Below are 18,165 nucleotides of genomic sequence, written 5' to 3'. Positions count from 1 at the left end.
TTCTTGGCTGTGGTGAGTGCTGCATTTGATGTACTTTGAAGTCTGGCCCAGATGTTTCCAGGCCTCATAAGACCACCAAGTGGAACCTGGCTTTTTGGGTGTCAAGAATTCTTTGAAAACATTACAAACTTACAAAAACGTTTGATGTAGGTTGAGTTAAGAGATGAGCTGGGCTTACACTAACTTTCATAAAGCAGTTTGTCATCACTAAAATTAACCTTGTTTTGAGTCTCAAGTGTAGAAGATCAGGCTGTCAGCTGATAAACACCCAATAGTTTTGTTTGCCCCGCTTACTCTCACTCTTACAAAACACTACTAATCATGTTGTTCTGCATACACAAAGACAGGATATGGTTTTTTCCATACTTTAAGCAAGTGGCACTTAAAGTTTTGTAGATGGAGCTGGAGCCATGGTGTCTAGGAGACCAAGCATTCTGACAATCTTGCTTAAGTGCAGCAATTCAAGTTTCATAACTAGCTACCCAAGGGGCCTGTACACTAACAGCATCCTCCTACGTTGGCGCTATATGTTAGGAAAGTCGGAGGAAGTCCAAATTAAATGGCTTAATACTCAGGTGCCCTGGACCTGCACAGGGGCATCAGGGCAGAAAATAATAATATGAATGATAAAAATCATAATAACAATAATAAACGATATCATCCCTAGTGTCTCAATCAGTCAATAAGGCACAGGATCGATGAAGAATTGATTGTATCCATAGTAAAACTTCGGCTACTTACAGTATCAATCTAAGTTTTATTAATAGGTCCAATTTTAACTTTACATTGTCATTAATGTTAACGAGGAAGTGTGTCAATCAAAAAGTTTAGCACAAAGATATTTTCTATTGATTTCACATGCTGCACTTTTATTAAGTTAAAGCAACACAGTGCGTCTCTGCTAAAATGTGTGCCTTGAAACAAGGGTAGCAAGCTTGTACTTGATTCTCCACATCACTTTCTAGACAGCCTGATGCTGTGAGGTGCCAAACATCCTCAACTCCCATTGATTTCTATATAGGCATGACTGTAATTTCCATTGAAACCAAAGGGAATTCAGAGCTCTCAGCTCCTTACAGGATTGGGTGTAAATGGGTGTGTGCAAATGCAACATCAGAAGTCAGATCCTGAACCTGCCAACACCTGCACATGTGAGTAACTTCTTTGAATTTCGGTCCATGAGAGTACTAGAAGGACCTGAGCTGCTAGTGCTTATCTCTGCACACTGATGTGAAATACACATATTCATTCCCATGTTGAATTATAATGTATATAGAAAAAGTACTAAACTCTGTCTGTAAGTATGCCGGTGCATATGCATAATACATTTATAAAGAGAGGTCCATGTGTGCACAGAGATAAAGTTTCAAGATAAGTTGTTGGTCTTGTTGTCACAACATACTGCATTTAAAAAATAAAAGTTTTTGAGCCAACCTTCCTCCCCATCTGTATTTTGAACTGTTTTTGTGTGTTCACTAAAATGTAACAAAGAATTATTATACTGACCTAACACTATACGTGTTTGTGAAATATTTAGTGCATGTTAGTATTGTAAAGTACAGGTGTGAGGTATCTATTCCTACATGACTTTAATTTTCCAAAAAGATTTAGGGATCAGTTATGGCTTTGTCATTTTCGCATGCCCCGAATAAGGAGCAGCGCACAGTTATGTTGCTTCAGAACGTATCAAGAACCAGGTTTTTATTCTGAGAGTTGCAGTCTGGCTCCTTGTTCCAGTGAGGGAAGCAGAAGAAGGGATTGGGTGAATCAGTTCTTCACATGTCACAGGTGACTTCCACTATTGCACTGGTTTGGCTTTGCTAGTGTAATGCCAACAGCAGAATCAAGCCTGGGACTTCTGGAGCTTAGAACATGAGCTTCTACCACATGAGCTAAAAGCCATCAGGCTCTCAGGTGAGGCTGTAGAGCAGACTCATTCTTCTCTCTGTAAGTGGTCTCAGTGCCACTAGATGGGATAGTGCATCACACCCAGATGGTGTGAGGGTTACACTTGCCCGAGTTATAAGGGATTGGAGCCAAGGCTTCATCCACTCCCCAGCCTTACTCACTCCTCACATAAGGGTACAATGTCCCTGCACAATTTGTGTTCTCACGCCTTACTGTTACCACAATGTGGTGGTTAGCTAATGTATAATGAGCATCCTTTCTCCCTCTTAGCTCCCCTGTGCAATGGCATGGCCAGGCTCAAAATCTGGCCTGTGTAATGTATAGATAAATGCACATCTATTTTCCTACATCGTTCTGAAGTCAAAACACATTTGCCTTCCTTTCTAAGTCTTGCAACAAGTTAGGGGCTCAGAAGACTCACGGAAAGCATTTTTACAGCAAAATTAGGTTCTCAGACTTCCAGCCCCTGAGATTGCATTTGGATTTTCTGTATGTTTGAGACCACCTGCTGTCGACAAACCTCAACAGCACATGGGCAGGTGTGGTCCTGGCGAGGGATTTGCCTATATTGGAATGAGAATACATTTGAGTGACTACATCAGAGTGTTTATTGCTAGATCACATTGTTTCAGCAATTGCGTTCAAGGGGACTCTGCATTACATAGAGTACGGTTTTGGGAGTGCATGTTGATTTTGAATTTGCCATAGTGTGGCACAAAACAACGCTGCTGGATTCATAGTGACTCATTACAAAGCACTTTGATCAGAACCTGTGTGTTCTCAAGACCGGCAAGGGTCCTGCTTTCTGATGCCATTTTTGTTGTGTGTGTGTGTGTGTGGGGGGGGGGGGTTCAGAGTGGGAGATTGTATGTATGAGCTTTTCTAATCCAAATAAACATACTCTGAATATTGGGGTTCATTAGAACCCAGATCTTCAAAGAGAAACTCAGGGAATGTAAACCCACAAAAAAAATTTAATCCAGAAAAGAAAGGGTTTACTTACTTATTAACTAACTAACTAACTAAGCACAAGGACATGCATACACATGCATACCCCGCAAACCAAAGCCACAAAGTTTCACACTGGACTACGCACGATTTTATCTATCCATCTATCTATCTTAAGGAAGAAATTAGGAGTTACTTTAATGAAAGGGGAATAGAAGTCAATGGAATTTGGCTTTCGATGGCGTATGTACTGAATCATTCAGATGCTTTTATGTTAGATTTCTGAGTTATACCAATCAATGAAATTGGCCTGTGCTTTTCTCTCCCTTTCTTCAGTGAAGCGTCAAGGTGAAATTCAAAGGCTTGTGCAGAGCTACTTGAATCATTCAGACAATGACTGCCCTACTGAGGATTCTCTTTGTTTCAGCACTGGAACACTATTGGTTTTATTATCTCCATTCAGGTTTTGTGATTATTCTCATCCTATACTCTCCTTATAGTCTTGAGAAATGCAGACACAGAATGGATCCAGTCTTTGCACTGTTTGAATAAATGTAAATACCAACCACAATATTTTGTGACTTGGTGGCCATACTGCTAATGATCAATTATAGCAGCAGAGTATTGTAGCAAGTCTCAGCACACCAGAGGCCTGATCCTGTGAGATACTGAGCACTCTCTATCTCTATTAAGGTAAATGGGAGTCAAGTATGCTCTGTGCCGTATGGTTGCTCAGCATCTCTCCTTTTTGCCGAGAACTGGGTCTGTACTTGTTCTATAGCTCAGCTGGGTCTGTACTTGTTCTGTAGCTCAACCCTACAACTAATGTAGTTCAGTTAGTTAGGTATTAAGATCATCTAAGAAGAAGGCCAATGCCTAATTAGAGAAGCCTCAAAGAATACTTCATTTACAGGCCTTATTTAAAGTTAGTGATGCTGCCTCCATTAATAGCAATGATAATTACTGATAAAATCCAGACTAAACCCAACATAAGAAGCGTATCCAGATATTCAGTAATAATAGAATCATAGGGCTGGAAGAGACTTCAGGAAGTCGAGTCCAGCCCCCAAATGTAATGTAATGTAGCTTAATTCCCTGTAAATTAAGAATCAGAACTGATTCAGTAAAAAAAAAATGTAGTCCAATGTCCTCCAAGTCCGAGACCACGTCAAACTCAAATCTTATTTTAAGGTTTTATTAAAAGCTGTTTCTGTGTACTTGTTCAGTTTTTTTTCCTGACAAAAAAATCTGTGTGAGCATGAATTTGGATTACTTCAAATATCGCTTGGTGTGTTGATTTGCAGGAGGCAGGCTTGGTATTTGGTTTCTGCTATGTCACTATATAAACCAGCTCCTACAGGTTCAGTTGACTGCTATAGGCAAACCAGAAAGGGACTATTTCTGGATCTCTTCAAGATGGAGTCTTGTTAATTCAATAGAAGCTGATAACTCCCCTTGAAGTCAGTGGAGTTACTTGTGCCTGACACCAGTAAATCTTCCCATCCGAGACATTGATTGGTATAGTATCTCAGTGCTGAAATGTGAGTTGTGTGTGTGTGTGTGTGTGTGTGATTTAAAATGACAGACATTATGCTCTTCCACTTAGTACATTGGTATAATCTTCATTGTCTTTCATATGAATTACACATCTCTGAAGGAAAAGTAAGGATCTCAAAACAGAGCGTAAGATCACATACATTATCTGGTTGCTAGCTGGTCATCTTGGTTCTTGGTTGCTATTTACCATAGGCCTTTTTTTTAAAAAAGAGATTCTTTCAGCACCTTCTTTTCAACTATTTTGCTTTCATGCCTCAATTATTCATGCTAACATTACACTGCAACTCAAACTGTATTACAGTCACCATTCAAGGTGTATTGGGTATGTGTGTATTTCTGTGTGGTATCTATGTGTTAAATGGTGTGCAATTGGCTGTTTTTCTAATAAAGGTACAGTTAAACTATCCTCAGTACACTTGGAGATAGTTTACAGTTGGTCTCTTACAAAAGTAGGTGCCTTAATAAGGGTAATTGTTAGCACAGGTTTCACATGTGATCTCGTCTCTTCAGCATAATATTATTTATTTACAGAATAGAAATAACATTAATAATCTCTCCCCCTCTCCCCCTCCAATTGCCTAGGAAGGAGAAATAGCTTGATTAGTTTACAACTGTATGTGAGAGAAGAGCTTATTAGGATAAAACTAATCTGCAAAGATGAGTTTAACTCTGAAAGTAAAGATTGTTTGGTCATTCTTTTTCCTCTCTACAGTGAATTCTGTATTCTAGATCTAGCTTCTAGGAAAGTTTTTCTTCTGCACTCACAAACCTATCATTTTGATCAATAGGTTCATGGTTCATGGTACAGTTGTTATGGGAGGTCAAGGTAAAGAGAGATCAAACCCAATGAAGGGCTTTGAATATGTAGACATATGTTTTCCTGGATTTAAATCCAGCTTTGCAGATGTATTCCTATCCACGAGACTTTGAAACACCCTCCCACCACCCTCTTCGCAATATCTTATGTCTTGCAAGCCTTTCTGGGAACATTTATTTAACCTCATGCAACCAGGCTACAGTTAGAAGGAGACTTAGAAAGGAGATTGGGCTAAACAAGACTTTTAAAAAGGCATCTTGTGTCAGATCCCATGAAGGGTCCTGGGTTTGGTCTTCCATGGTCATCTTGGTCAACAGTGAACCAAATCCAAACTAGACAGTCATGGTAAATGTGGATAAGTAATGCACAAATGGAAAAGTGTGGTTCCCCATGACAGACCATTGAATATATCACTACCTACTACCCCATTTATAAATATGAAGGAGGCATTACTGCAATAAATTCTGCTACTCCTGATGTAGCCATTTGGTTCAGTCAACTTCAAATGAAATTATAGTTGGTGCTTTACATGAGCCCTACAAAATTGTATATAGCTAGAGGGCTTGAAATAGACTCCTTAAACAATGGGGAAATGGTGCTGACAGCAGAAAGCCATAATAATTTGGTTACAGTGACCTATGTTATGTGGACTCACTGCAGTGTTTTGTAAATAGACTATATTTAGTCAAGATTTACTTCAGTTCAAACCAGCTAGAGTAAAGATTTCTCGATGGTCTTCTGAAAAAAATAACTCCTTGACTTTGGCATGAACCTTGAGTATAGCAGAGTCAAAGTTCAGTCCCTGGTCCTGCCTTTTCTCCAGGCAGCAAGTATGCTGTAGAAGTCATATATATTACTTCCCTGTCCCTGCAAGAAAATTGAGGAAACAGGGTGAAGGCTTCACCCATCCCTACTGCTGTCCTACCTGTGAAGGAGGGCATTCAGCAGTCTCCACTCATTGCTGTGGGTAAATGTGATCTGGGGAGGTAAGGGGGCTCCTTAGATTTCCTTACATCCCTACACGGGCACATAAAATAAATACAGGTTGAAACTCCATAATCTGGACCTTTCCTAATCTGGCAACACCCCTGTCCAGCATTGTCGGTGACCCTGTGGGAACACTCACAGGGACAAACCGGTGAGCTCAGGCCAGTGGCTTTGTCAGACTATGAGCTTGGAGGCAGCAGAGGCCCCGGCCACCGTGAAAAAATGGAGTCTTGGATTGGCATTGATTTCCCCATGTCTGGCAAATTCTCTGATTCAGGACCGGTAGGGTCCCCAGGGTGCCAGTGCAGGGAGCTTCAGCCTGTGGTAGTCTTACCCATATTTATCAATGGACAGAAATTTTAACAACTCAGCAATATTGACCGTTGTAATACAGCACCTTCACTATTAATGTTTATATTTTCAGCAATACAACGCTAAGATTCACTCAGTGTTAATTTAAATTCAGACAAGTGCTGTTGTCAATACAGCTATTATGTTTTTGGATATTTCCAGTTCAAATTTCCTTGATAATATCAAACTGAAATACAATAGCCATTAACCCTCATTAACCCTCTAGAATCACATGGTAAGGAGATGTGTTCCCAACAGGACAAATAAGACAGAGGTCCTAGGAGGAGAAAAGAGTGCAGCTTGACTATATCCTCAAAAATAAATCTTAAAGATGGAAGAAAAATATAGAAAGAGAGAAAACACACACAAAAAAGAAGGAAACAAACTGTGGTAGTCCAGAGGCGAGCAGTCATTTATTAATGTTTGTCTGCAGAAAAGTAAAGAAGCACAGCATATCTGTTTTGCTTAATTATCTGGTTGACCTCAGTAAAAAGAAAAGCTGAAGTTAAATGCATAACATTTTTCTTTACAGCATTCCACCTCGCCCCTCCCTCCCTCCGAGTTCCTTTCTGATGAGTACCCATGTGGTTTCTCTATTCCTGAGCAGAGTGAGAGCTCCAGTCATTTTAATAACCTCTGAGAAAGTGCTTCAGGACATATTTGCAGAGCTGAGGTTGCCATGCCACAGCCGTGTCTCCTTACCATGCTCCTGATATTGAACCTTCCCGTAACTACAATTACAACATAAACCACAAAATGTAGATTTACAGATTGTTTTCAACAACACCCATTCAAATTTACTTATATTTACACTAGAAAAATTAGGGTAAGTGCTATTGTGATCAGAGACAGAGACCAAGATCAATAACCAACCAATTCTTGGCTAATAAAGCACTTCTCTAAGGTCTATGGTTGCTTTATTCTGACTTTGAGGTTGGCCTCTAATGTCTTATCCATTGACTTTTCCCGTAAATATGTCTAATAGAGACCAGGCTGAACCCTGAGAAGGAAAGATACACTTTGTTTGGTAAGAATTGCTAATTAACTAAGTATGTAAAACCTGTAGCTACTTACTGCTTTCAGCATTTCTTCCATGGATAACATGGATCTAAAAGTCAAACGTTAAGTCCTGGTTTATATGCAGATATTTTTCTGAAGGTCTAGCTAGTTATATATCTGCATGAATAGAGATTCCATTTCATATTCCTCTCTCTAGAAAGTTCATTTAAAAATAGTGTAGGGAATGGTATTAGGAATTTCTGAGTATCTTTGTAGCAGAGCAACTGGGTCCTTTTGTCATGTTCTTCAGTCACATATTTTAAAAGGTATTGATAAAAGGATAAGCAGAAACATATCATTCAATTTTTGTAAAATATGCATTGCATTGCTGATACATGTGGGCTATTGTCTAACTAAATTCCTGTGTGGTCAATCCTTCTTCAACTCCTGTTTGACTCTAGTGGGAATTGGGGGTGTTCTGCACCACTAATTATCAGACCCTTGAAGTGACTGCACATTTTGGCTCTACTCCAGCAAAGCAAATTTAGCATGGGCTTCATTTTAAGATCAGAAAGAGTTAACTGGGTTCCCATGACACATTCCTGCTTCTCTTCTTCCAGTGTGAGGGGGGAAGGAGACAGATCGATGGGAAGCGAGCCTATCACACCACTCACAGAGAAGTCTGGGTAGAAGAAATGAGATAGGGGATTGAGTGTGTTTGCACTTCTCGCCATATTGAATGGAATGCTGTAGCAACATAGATTTTTAAAAAGCCCAGCTACTTGCAATATGGGACTGATCAAAAGCACATTGAAATCAGTGGAAACACTCTCTTTGACTTCATTGAGATTTGGATCTGGTCCTGTATTAGCATCCTGACAAATTAACTTAAGACGATAGCATATCATGATTATAGAAGGGAACCAGCTAGCATTGGAGAGAGCATTTTTTTGATCTTGTATAGTGAAAGATGATTTTTTTTGGCTTTTCAGTATCATTGTAATATAGACAGTGACCTATAACAATCATTGTCAACATCTTATTTGCTCACTGCCTCACTATGTGTTTATAAAATACATGGATTAGTGTGAATGTGTACAGAGTCTATTCTTTAATTGGTCTTTAAAAATATTAAAGTGGGTAAAAATGTGGGTTTTTTTTAAAACATGAGGCAGATTTTTCCTTCCTGGAATATTTCAGCTACTTGTTCAAAAAAGTCTGAGGGTAGATTACGGAAATAATGCAAAGACCTTGCTTGTCACACTTAGTCAAGGATGGACTAATTTATGTGCACTTGTGGATCTATGAAATGTGTTCATTGGAGCTGATAGAGTGCAGATGAGTTGACCTCCAACTGTTTCCCTTGCTTTCAGACTCAGAACAGTAGGAGGAAGCTCAAAGATCATGAACAATAAGTGCAAATATCTGTAATATGGTCCTATTCTGCTTGGATATTTCAGCTGGAGCAGCCTGCATGTTAACTGGAATTGAGTTTCCCATCAGAAAACAGGTAATACCACTTCATATTCTTTGAAGGGTGCCGATGCTTTGACATGTGAGCAGGTCACTTGGCAAGGCTCCATTATACAATGTAATGATACGATGTGTTCAAGTGGCAAATCACTGGTCTCCCTCACGGAAAATTTTAAATGGTACACAAGAAAGTTTGCTGTCATCTGAACAAGTCATTTTCAGATGATTTCCTGATTTCTTCCTCATCTTCCTTCAATCCATTTGGACAATCTGCTTGCTATGCTAGAGTTAGGGAAAATTCACCCATCTGACTTTGGCTACATCTAGACTGCCTGGAAAAGCAATGCCATGTCCAAGGAACGCATCCACTTTTCTGAAAAAAAGATTCAAAAAAAGCAGACGTGTTCGTTTGCCATCCCTGTAAACCTCGTTCTATCAGGCATAAGGGATGTGTTGAAAGAGCGCTTTTTTTTTCCAAATTTTGGCGCTGTGTAGACATGCCAAATTTTGGAAAAGCCCCTTTCAAAAGTAAATCAGAAAAAGATACACAATTAGCGTACCGCAAATTGCGTATCTTTTTCCAGTTTAACAGTGCATTCTAGACTTAGCCTTTCTTACATATCTCCTTACAACATGCAACCTGTTTATGGCTGTACACTGTGAAGGGCAGTGGGTCCTCCATTCTGATTTAATCCCTGAGCATTACCATAATAAAAATAATAATCTTGAAAAAGTACCTCCAAAGTTATAGAATCATAGGGTTGGAAGAGACCTCAGGAGATCCAAAATCCTGCTCAAAGCAAGACCAATCCCAACTAAATCATCCCAGACAGGGCTTTGTCAATCTGGGACTTAAAAACCACTACAGATGGAGATTTTCTCTAGGTAACTGACTCATCCACACTACTACTATTATGAAATTACAATTTTAAAATAAGTGATATTCCCTGAGGACAGCAGGAGTACAGATTTCAAAATAACCAGCACCTAATTTGGAAATAATTGACTTGATAGTGTGGACGCTACATTTGTTATTTTGAAATAAGAGGGGTTATTCCAAAATAACTCCCTAGTGTAGGCCAGGGAATAGGGATGGACATTTTACCACCTCTCGAGGTAACCCATTCAAGTGCTTCACCACCCTCCTAGTAAAATAGTTTTTCCTAATATCCAACCTAGACCTTCCCCATTGCAACTTGAGACCGTTGCTCCTTGTTCTGTCTTCTGTTATCCCTGAGAACAGTCTCTCTCCACTCTCTTTGGAAGCCCTCTTCAGGTAGTTGAAGGCTGCTTTCAAATCCCCTCCCCCCCATTCTTCTGCAGACTAAATAAGCCCAAATCCCTCAGTCTCTCCTCATCAGTCATGTGCTCCACCCCCCCCCAATCATTTTTGTTACCCTCTGCTGAACTTTCTCAAATGCGTCCACATCTTTTCTGTAAAGGAGGGCCCAGAAAGTCCCTGTGGGGCACAAGAGCAGGCATTACCATCTCCATTGTGCCAAAAAGAGGGAAATTCATTGAACTCTTGGCTATCAGGCCTGTACTGAGACCACTGGTGATTACTCCTGTATCTCAAAGGCAGGAAATGACCACCAGTAAGTTGCCAATGCTAGGAAGAGTGTAATATAACCAATATAATGGCAAAACCAAAACAAGTTCAGAGGGGATATAAAAGCTCAAACTTCAGGGCTTAAATTAATCTTCAATTGGGTTTAAGAGGAGGCTTTCCCAAGAAGCTGATTGTACCACATATACCTGCTGGGGGGGGGGGGCAGAGCGGGGGGAGACGGGTCTTGTATTTCCCTCTGAAGCATATGGGATGGATGCTGGAAGACAAGATATGAGACTAGATCGACCCTAGATCTGATCCAATATGGTCATTCTGGGAGTAGCTACACTTCATTGTCAATGAGAAGTCCTGTGGCGCCTTATAGACTAAGGCTACGTCTACACTGGCCCCTTTTCCGGAAGGGGCATGTAAATTTCACTAGTCGTCGTAGGGAAATCCGCGGGGGATTTAAATATCCCCCGCGGCATTTAAATAAAAATGTCCGCCGCTTTTTTCCGGCTTTTAAAAAAGCCGGAAAAGAGCGTCTAGACTGGCCCCGATCCTCCGGAAAAAGTGCCCTTTTCCGGAGGCTCTTATTCCTCAAAGTAGGAATAAGAGCCTCCGGAAAACGGCACTTTTTCCGGAGGATCGGGGCCAGTCTAGACGCTCTTTTCCGGCTTTTTTAAAAGCCGGAAAAAAGCGGCGGACATTTTTATTTAAATGCCGCGGGGGATATTTAAATCCCCCGCGGATTTCCCTACGACGACTAGTGAAATTTACATGCCCCTTCCGGAAAAGGGGCCAGTGTAGACGTAGCCCATGGGTATGTCTACACTGCCACCCTAGTTCGAACTAGGCTGGCTAAGGTAGGCATTCGAACGTGCAAATGAAGCCCGGGATTTAAATATCCCAGGCTTTATTTGCATGTTCCCGGGTGCCGCCATTTTTAAATGCCCTGTAGTTCGAAGTACCTGCCTGCAGCTACACGCGGCACAGACTAGGTAGTTCAAATTAAAGCTCCTAATTTGAACTACAGTTAAACCTTCTTGCAGGAGGAATAACAGTAGTTCGAATTAGGAGCTTTAATTTGAACTACCTAGTCTGTGCCACATGTAGCCGCAGGCTGGTAGTTCGAACTACGGGGAATTTAAAAATGGCGTTGCCCGGGAACATGCAAATAAAGCCTGGGATATTTAAATCCCGGGCTTCATTTGCAAGTTTGAATGCCTACATTAGCCACCCTAGTTCGAACTAGAGTGGCAGTGTAGACATACCCTAAGGCTATGTCTACACTGGCATGATTTTCCGGAAATGCTTTTAATGGAAAAGTTTTCTGTTAAAAGCATTTTCGGAAAAGCGCGTCTAGATTGGCAGGACGCTTTTCCGGAAAAGCACTTTTTCTGGAAAAGCGTCCGTGGTCAATCTAGATGCATTTTTACGCAAAAAAGCCCCGATCATCATTTTCGCGATTGGGGCTTTTTTGCGGAAAACATTACTGTGCTGTCTACACTGGCCCTTTTCCGGAACAGTTTTCCGGAAAAAGACTTTTGCCCGAACGGGAGCAGCATAGTTTTTCCAGAAAAGCACTGATGATTTTACATTAGATCGTCAGTGCTTTTCCGGAAATTCAAGCGGCCAGTGTAGACAGCTGGCAAGTTTTTCCGGAAAAGCGGCTGATTTTCCGGAATAACTTGCCAGTGTAGACGCAGCCTAACAGATTTATTGGAGCATAAGCTTTCATGGGTCTTTTCCCACGAAAGCTTATGCTCCAATAAATCTGTTAGTCTATAAGGTGCCACAGGACTTCTCGTTGTTTATGCAGATTCAGACTAACACGGCTACCCCTCTGATACTACACTTCATACTGGGGCTGTAAGTCCCATCATGAGGAGATGTACCTGCACTACAGAGGAATGGATTGCCAGCCTTGTAGGATTGTCCTGGAGTTCCAGCAATTAAAGATTCATGTTTAATTAAAGAGCATGTCATGGGATGAAACCTCCAGGAATATATCTTACCAAAATTAGCAACCTTTAAGCTGAGTCAGAGAACTGGAAATGAATGTAGCTGTGGCAGTGCAAGTGGTAGGAGAGGCTACTCAGTCTGCGTGTAAACCTGTCCAAGATGGCCTAGGTAGAGGTTTTCAAGCTTTTTATCTCATGGCCCAGGTAAAGAAAATTGTTGATGCCTGTGACCCAATATAATTTGACTAGTGTGTGGAATCTGGGGTGGGGCTGAGGAGGAGAGAGTGTAGGAAGGTCTCCAGCTTTGGAAGGGTGGGGGTCAGGACTTATCTTGATCATCTCATGGTCATTGGTGCAGCGGGGGTGCTAAAGCAGCTTCCTGCCTCTCCTGGCACCGCAGACCATGCTGCACCCCAGAAGCAGCCATCAGCAGGCTTCCAGCCAATGGGAGTGCAGAACTAGTGCTTCAGGCAGGGATAATGTGAGTTCTCTCTCCCCCATCCCAACTTAAGAGCCAGGCCTGCTGATGTCCACTTTTGGGCACTGCACAGTCTGTGGTTCCAGGACAGGCAAGAAGCTGCCTTAGCACCCCACTGGTCACCTGATCCCCCTACAGCAACAAGACTCAGTGCCTGACATTCCGCAACCCAGTACAGGGCCACAACCCGTAGTTTGAAAACCACTGACCTAAGGAGATCACGTCTCCTCAAGCTGGGAATTACACAGACACCCACTCAGCTTGAAGTGCAGACACACTTTCTGTAGTGCTGAGAAGAGCTGAACTGAAGTTGATAAAGTGTACACTAGTTGAGGATTAAACCTCCTTTCTTGTTTCCTTCCACTTTTCATGCCCAGACCCCACCATTTTTTAGCAGTAGGGTGCTTTTGTACTCTGATCAGCTCAAAGGCACCCATTTATGTCCATATTCATTTGGGGCCCAGAATTCTTTCCAAGTGGTATGACTCTGTCAGAATTGGTCATGTTGGCATTAGTGTTTCTCTGCATTGTTACAATGAACAAAGCAATTAATATGTCTTTAATTTGCACCTAACAAAACAAAAAGGATGTGTTCATTCTGTGTGACATGTAGACAATTTTTTCTTTAAAAACAAAGTTTCACGCTGTGACTACAATTAGTGTAATTGTCAGCTCTTCTCTAAAAACAAATATGTATTAAGAGAAAAGCCAGTATTGTGCCCTCCTCTGGTGTGAAAATGAGACAATCAAAATCTATTGTAATTACCTCAGTGATATTATAATTAGCAACGATTAAGTTATTCCATGCTGCTTTTTTCCTCTTGGCTACAATTAAAAAAGTATATATCTTTCTGCTGCACATTACTGCTGATCATTTTACCTCCATACATGTCTGGTAAGTGGATAAATTGGAAGTAATTTTAAAGCACAACTCCGTTAAAACATATATCTTTCTATTTAACTGTTTTAACCCTTTATATGATGTGTACATCTCTTAACGTCTCTGTAAAATAAATAGTTGGGATTTATTTTGTTTTGTTTTATTTTAATATTGTCTAGGACACTAACTGAATACAAAAGTGGTAAAGAATGCCCCTATCTATTTATATTATATGGTTTAGGTTCTCAAATTCTGCTGGTGTTCCTGGCTTCCCTGCTAGAGACATGTGAATTGGCTTTCTTTTCATAGGAGAATGTGCAGCTATAGGCATTCAGATACCACAGTGATAAGTGTGGTATAAAAACCTGCATAGAATAGAAAAACATTGCACTTTCTGAACACCAATCTCCTTTAGGTGTCTCTGATTGGGCTCCCTAAACCTGCAAATTGATTTTGAAAATGTAGACCTAAGATACCAATCCTTGGTGCACTTAAGTACATGGTTAGCTTTGTATACATTTTGAGGTCAGTTTATAGTCAAGTGTAAGACATTGAGCATGTTTATCATTGTTTTAAGCATCAGAGCCTAGACTTGTGTCTTCAACATAACTTTTTAAATAGCACCACACACAATACTTACCAATTCACATCAAATGAGTGGCTTGTGGACTTCTGAAAGCTATCATTAGCCATTCAACAGTAATACAGGTAATCACACACATTGGCATCCCTTTTGTACAAACCTTGGCTTTTCAGGAATGGAGCAAAACTAAATTTGGGAATGGAGGGAATTTAAATTTCCAGATGAGCCTCTGTTGCCCTTCCTTCTCCCTTCCCTCATAAATACCATTTTACTCAAGTAAATGGAGTTGCACAGCATCTGTGTATCAATTGCAAGAATCCTGTGTAGACCACGAAAGGTAGCTGAATGTACTTTTGCGAAAAGGCACGTTAAAATAAAAAAGCACATGCAAACAGTATAAATAATTTTACTATTGGCTTTGTGCTTCCAAATACATTTGATGCACATTTTAAAATGTGACTTGGCAATTCACCCTTGGAACACTAAAGACATGCTACTAGGAGAACAGGTTCTACCAGGGCTTATCCTAATTTTACTTCCTTTTTAGTAAAATCATCAGTGGCATCTTCCCTCTCAATAAGTGTAGATGCTCTGCGAGTTTTTGTGCAAGAACAGCTGTTCTTACTCAAAAAGCCTGACTTGGAGACGTAGCCACAGTATCAGAGCCCCAAACCTCTGGCTTCCTTTATGTGCAAGTCAGTGATGTTAATAATGTTTTGATTGGTGGTGTGTGTCTGAAGCAAACTCCCAGGGCTTTTGTTTTGTGAGTGGAAATCCCTTTCTAAAATGGTTTCCATCTCTGACTTCGGATGGGGTGCTGCAATCTAGTCTCACTGGAGATGTGGAAAGCTCTTAGGCCAGCCAGGAAACAAGAAGAAACATTATTCTCTCCAAATCTTCCCCTCCCAAATCCACGGTTACTTTATTCTTACTTTTTAGGGTTGCTATATTTCTGCTCTCACAATGAATGGCGATGTATAGAGCCATATCCTGTGAGGTACAGAGCACCCTTTACTCCCATGGGCCTCAGCAGGAGAGGGGAGGACACGGCACTTCACAGGATGAAGAATGACGGGACTGGAAATGGAATTCTGAGGACGCTGAGAGACCAGATGTGGCCTAGCAGGTGTCGGGTAGCTCCCCAGGACCCCTTTATTCCTCCTCTGAACCCTGGTGCGAGGTGCGATCTGTTCTAAGGGAGAACTTGACCTGCTATGCTTCTGGCTGGTGGTTTCACAATTCTGGATGCTATCCACACAGTTGTGAGGCAGCTCAAAGCACTTGCTTGAACTTAGAAAGCAATTTTAACTGCTTCAGTGGGGGGGGTTCTCCCGTCCTATTTGTTCCATTGTCCGCCGTTTATGTTCAGAGTAGATTCCCACAAGTGTGCATACCTATGTGCATTGTGCTTCTGATTACAGAAGGGGAAAACAAACAAAAAAAAACAAGACAGTGAATGGAGAGGCTTCTAACTTGTGAAACGGATGAATTCGTACTATAATAGTAAGGATTTTTTTTTAAGTCTCATATTAATTGAAACACTCTTCTTGGAAGTAATCAGCTTCACTTGTGACATGTGGGGGTTGGAAAGCACCTGTATGCTGCAGGGAGCCTTTCCGAGGCTTTGTTTACATGGCAGCGCTCTCATAAATAAACTCATACTTGACTGGGTTTGGAGGTCATGGTCTTCCCCTCCACCTTGGCCCTTTATACACACCCCTCACACTGGAATGTGATTTTTAAAATTATTTTTAAATACTACTTATTTATTAGCACGCTGACAGCTTTATTTAAAGGATATTACTTTGCAAGGGAAATGCATACCTCTGGAGTTTTGATTAGGCTGCCATTCAGGGATTTGGAAGCAGTAATTCCAGGAGATTAGGGAACCAGGCCTTCCCGCAGCAGTCAGGCTGACACATTTTGCTGGGACAGGGCCTGTACCTTTAAATCTTTTGCGCTGAATAATCCTGTAATACAGATCTGTTTTTGCTAAAAAGATTTAGTGTGGGAAAATGATAGTCCATGGTTATAAGATTGGGATTTGAGAGACGGGGGTTCTTATCATCGACGTTCAGTGGGTGGTTTACATAACTACGGGCAGGTATCTTAACTGCTCTTGGTCAGTTTCCCATGTGCAAAATGGAGATGCCAACATTCCCATGTGCAAAATGGAGATGCAGATGTGGAGTCTTAGGGTACGTCTACACTGCAACACTAATTTGAAATAACTAGCACTATTCTGAAATAACTTAGTCCGTGTGTACACAGCAGGCAGTTATTTCGAAATAGTGTCAAGATACTGTGAAGCTGGAGGACTTCTTACTCCAACTCCTGTAACCCTCATTGTTTGAGGAATAAGAGAAGTCAGAGGAAGAGTGCTCTATTTTGAAGTAAGTGCTGTGTAGATGCTCCCTATTTTGAAACAAGCTATTTCAAAATAAGATACGCAATTGAAGTAGCTCAATTTGCATAGCTTATTTTGAGTTAACCCTGCGGTAAAGACAAACCCTTAGCCTTTTGCTTACAAATGTTTAGCTTTTCAGATGGAAGACTCCATAGAAATGCACCATATTATGTAACACAGAGGCACAGAAACTAATGAGTGAGTGAGATCTGCACTGGAGCCTTAACTAAGGGAGAGTTCGCTTTTTGCTGATGTGAAGAAGCTCACAGCTTTAGCTCCTAAGGTCTCAGGTTCAATCCCACTTGCTGTCAATTGGCATTACAGTTATAAATGTAATATATTTTTCAAATGTAGGGTATTTTTCAAGGTTTTTTAGTCTATATATGGGCAAATTGACGGAAACGACATTAAAAATCAGATGAAATCACCTAAAAGGAAAACTCAAAAGTTTGTGAAGTTTGAAAAAGTTTGATGAATTCTGTTTCCTTTTCCCACTGTAATTTCCAGTATGGGCACTGAAGGAAGGATCTTGTCATACTAGCCCAACCTTGCTAAAGCAGTACATACTAGAGCTCTTGAGAGAATGTGTTCTCACATTACTTACAGAACAAAGTGTTGTGCATCCTAATGTTTGGGGTTTGTCAGAGCTGAAGAGGACCTGTTCCACTTGCAATCTTTTTGGTTCCTTATAAGTAGTATTTCTCCAGCTGGAGGATGAGCAGGCTCCATCCTTACAGACAACTAAATACTCATATTGGAGGATGTCTTGCATGACCTTCAGAAAACTGATGCATAAGGGGAATGGGATTTTTCGTTAGTCTATAAAGTGCTATCAGACCATTTGTTGTTTTTTCTGTAACAGACTGTGACGGGGCACCATCGTCCCCACGGCGACTCCCGCTGAGCAGACTTTGGTTGACACCAGGGTGGAGGAGCCCTGGCGGTGCACCGAGTGCTTCCGCGTGGCTCGGTGGCTAATCGAGCCAAACAACTGCAGGCGGTGGGCTTGGAGTGTGGAGATGGGAGTGGGGACGGCATGGAGGCGTTCCTCCACCCCGTGAGCCCAGCTTGGTGGTGAGGCGACGCAGCACGGGGAAACCTGGGTGTCATGGCAACCCGCAAGGGGAGGTGAGCTGGCGTGGATACGCGACAGCCCCACCCCCTTGACATCAGGAAGGGCGGAAATGGCGCGGTGTTTAAAAGCGCTGCTGCCATACCCAGAAAGGGGGGGGGGTGGAGAGAATAGCCGGGGCTGTGGCCATGG

General features: G+C 41.4%; 1 long non-coding RNA gene across 1 annotated transcript in view; it reads left to right on the top strand.

Moving 5' to 3' along the window:
• LOC142818262 (uncharacterized) overlaps positions 1-15,657 on the top strand; it is a 107,461-nt gene extending 91,804 nt beyond the window's left edge. Inside the window, exons 3-4 of the long non-coding RNA XR_012895645.1 lie at positions 8,941-9,077; positions 15,434-15,657. This is a non-coding gene — a long non-coding RNA (uncharacterized LOC142818262). The remainder of the gene's footprint in view (positions 1-8,940; positions 9,078-15,433) is intronic.
• The last annotated feature ends 2,508 nt before the right edge of the window (positions 15,658-18,165 follow it).

This window comes from Pelodiscus sinensis, chromosome 14 (genome assembly GCF_049634645.1).
Source record: "Pelodiscus sinensis isolate JC-2024 chromosome 14, ASM4963464v1, whole genome shotgun sequence".
NCBI classification, from domain to species: domain Eukaryota; kingdom Metazoa; phylum Chordata; order Testudines; family Trionychidae; genus Pelodiscus; species Pelodiscus sinensis.
This window is presented reverse-complemented; position numbering and strand designations above follow the sequence as displayed.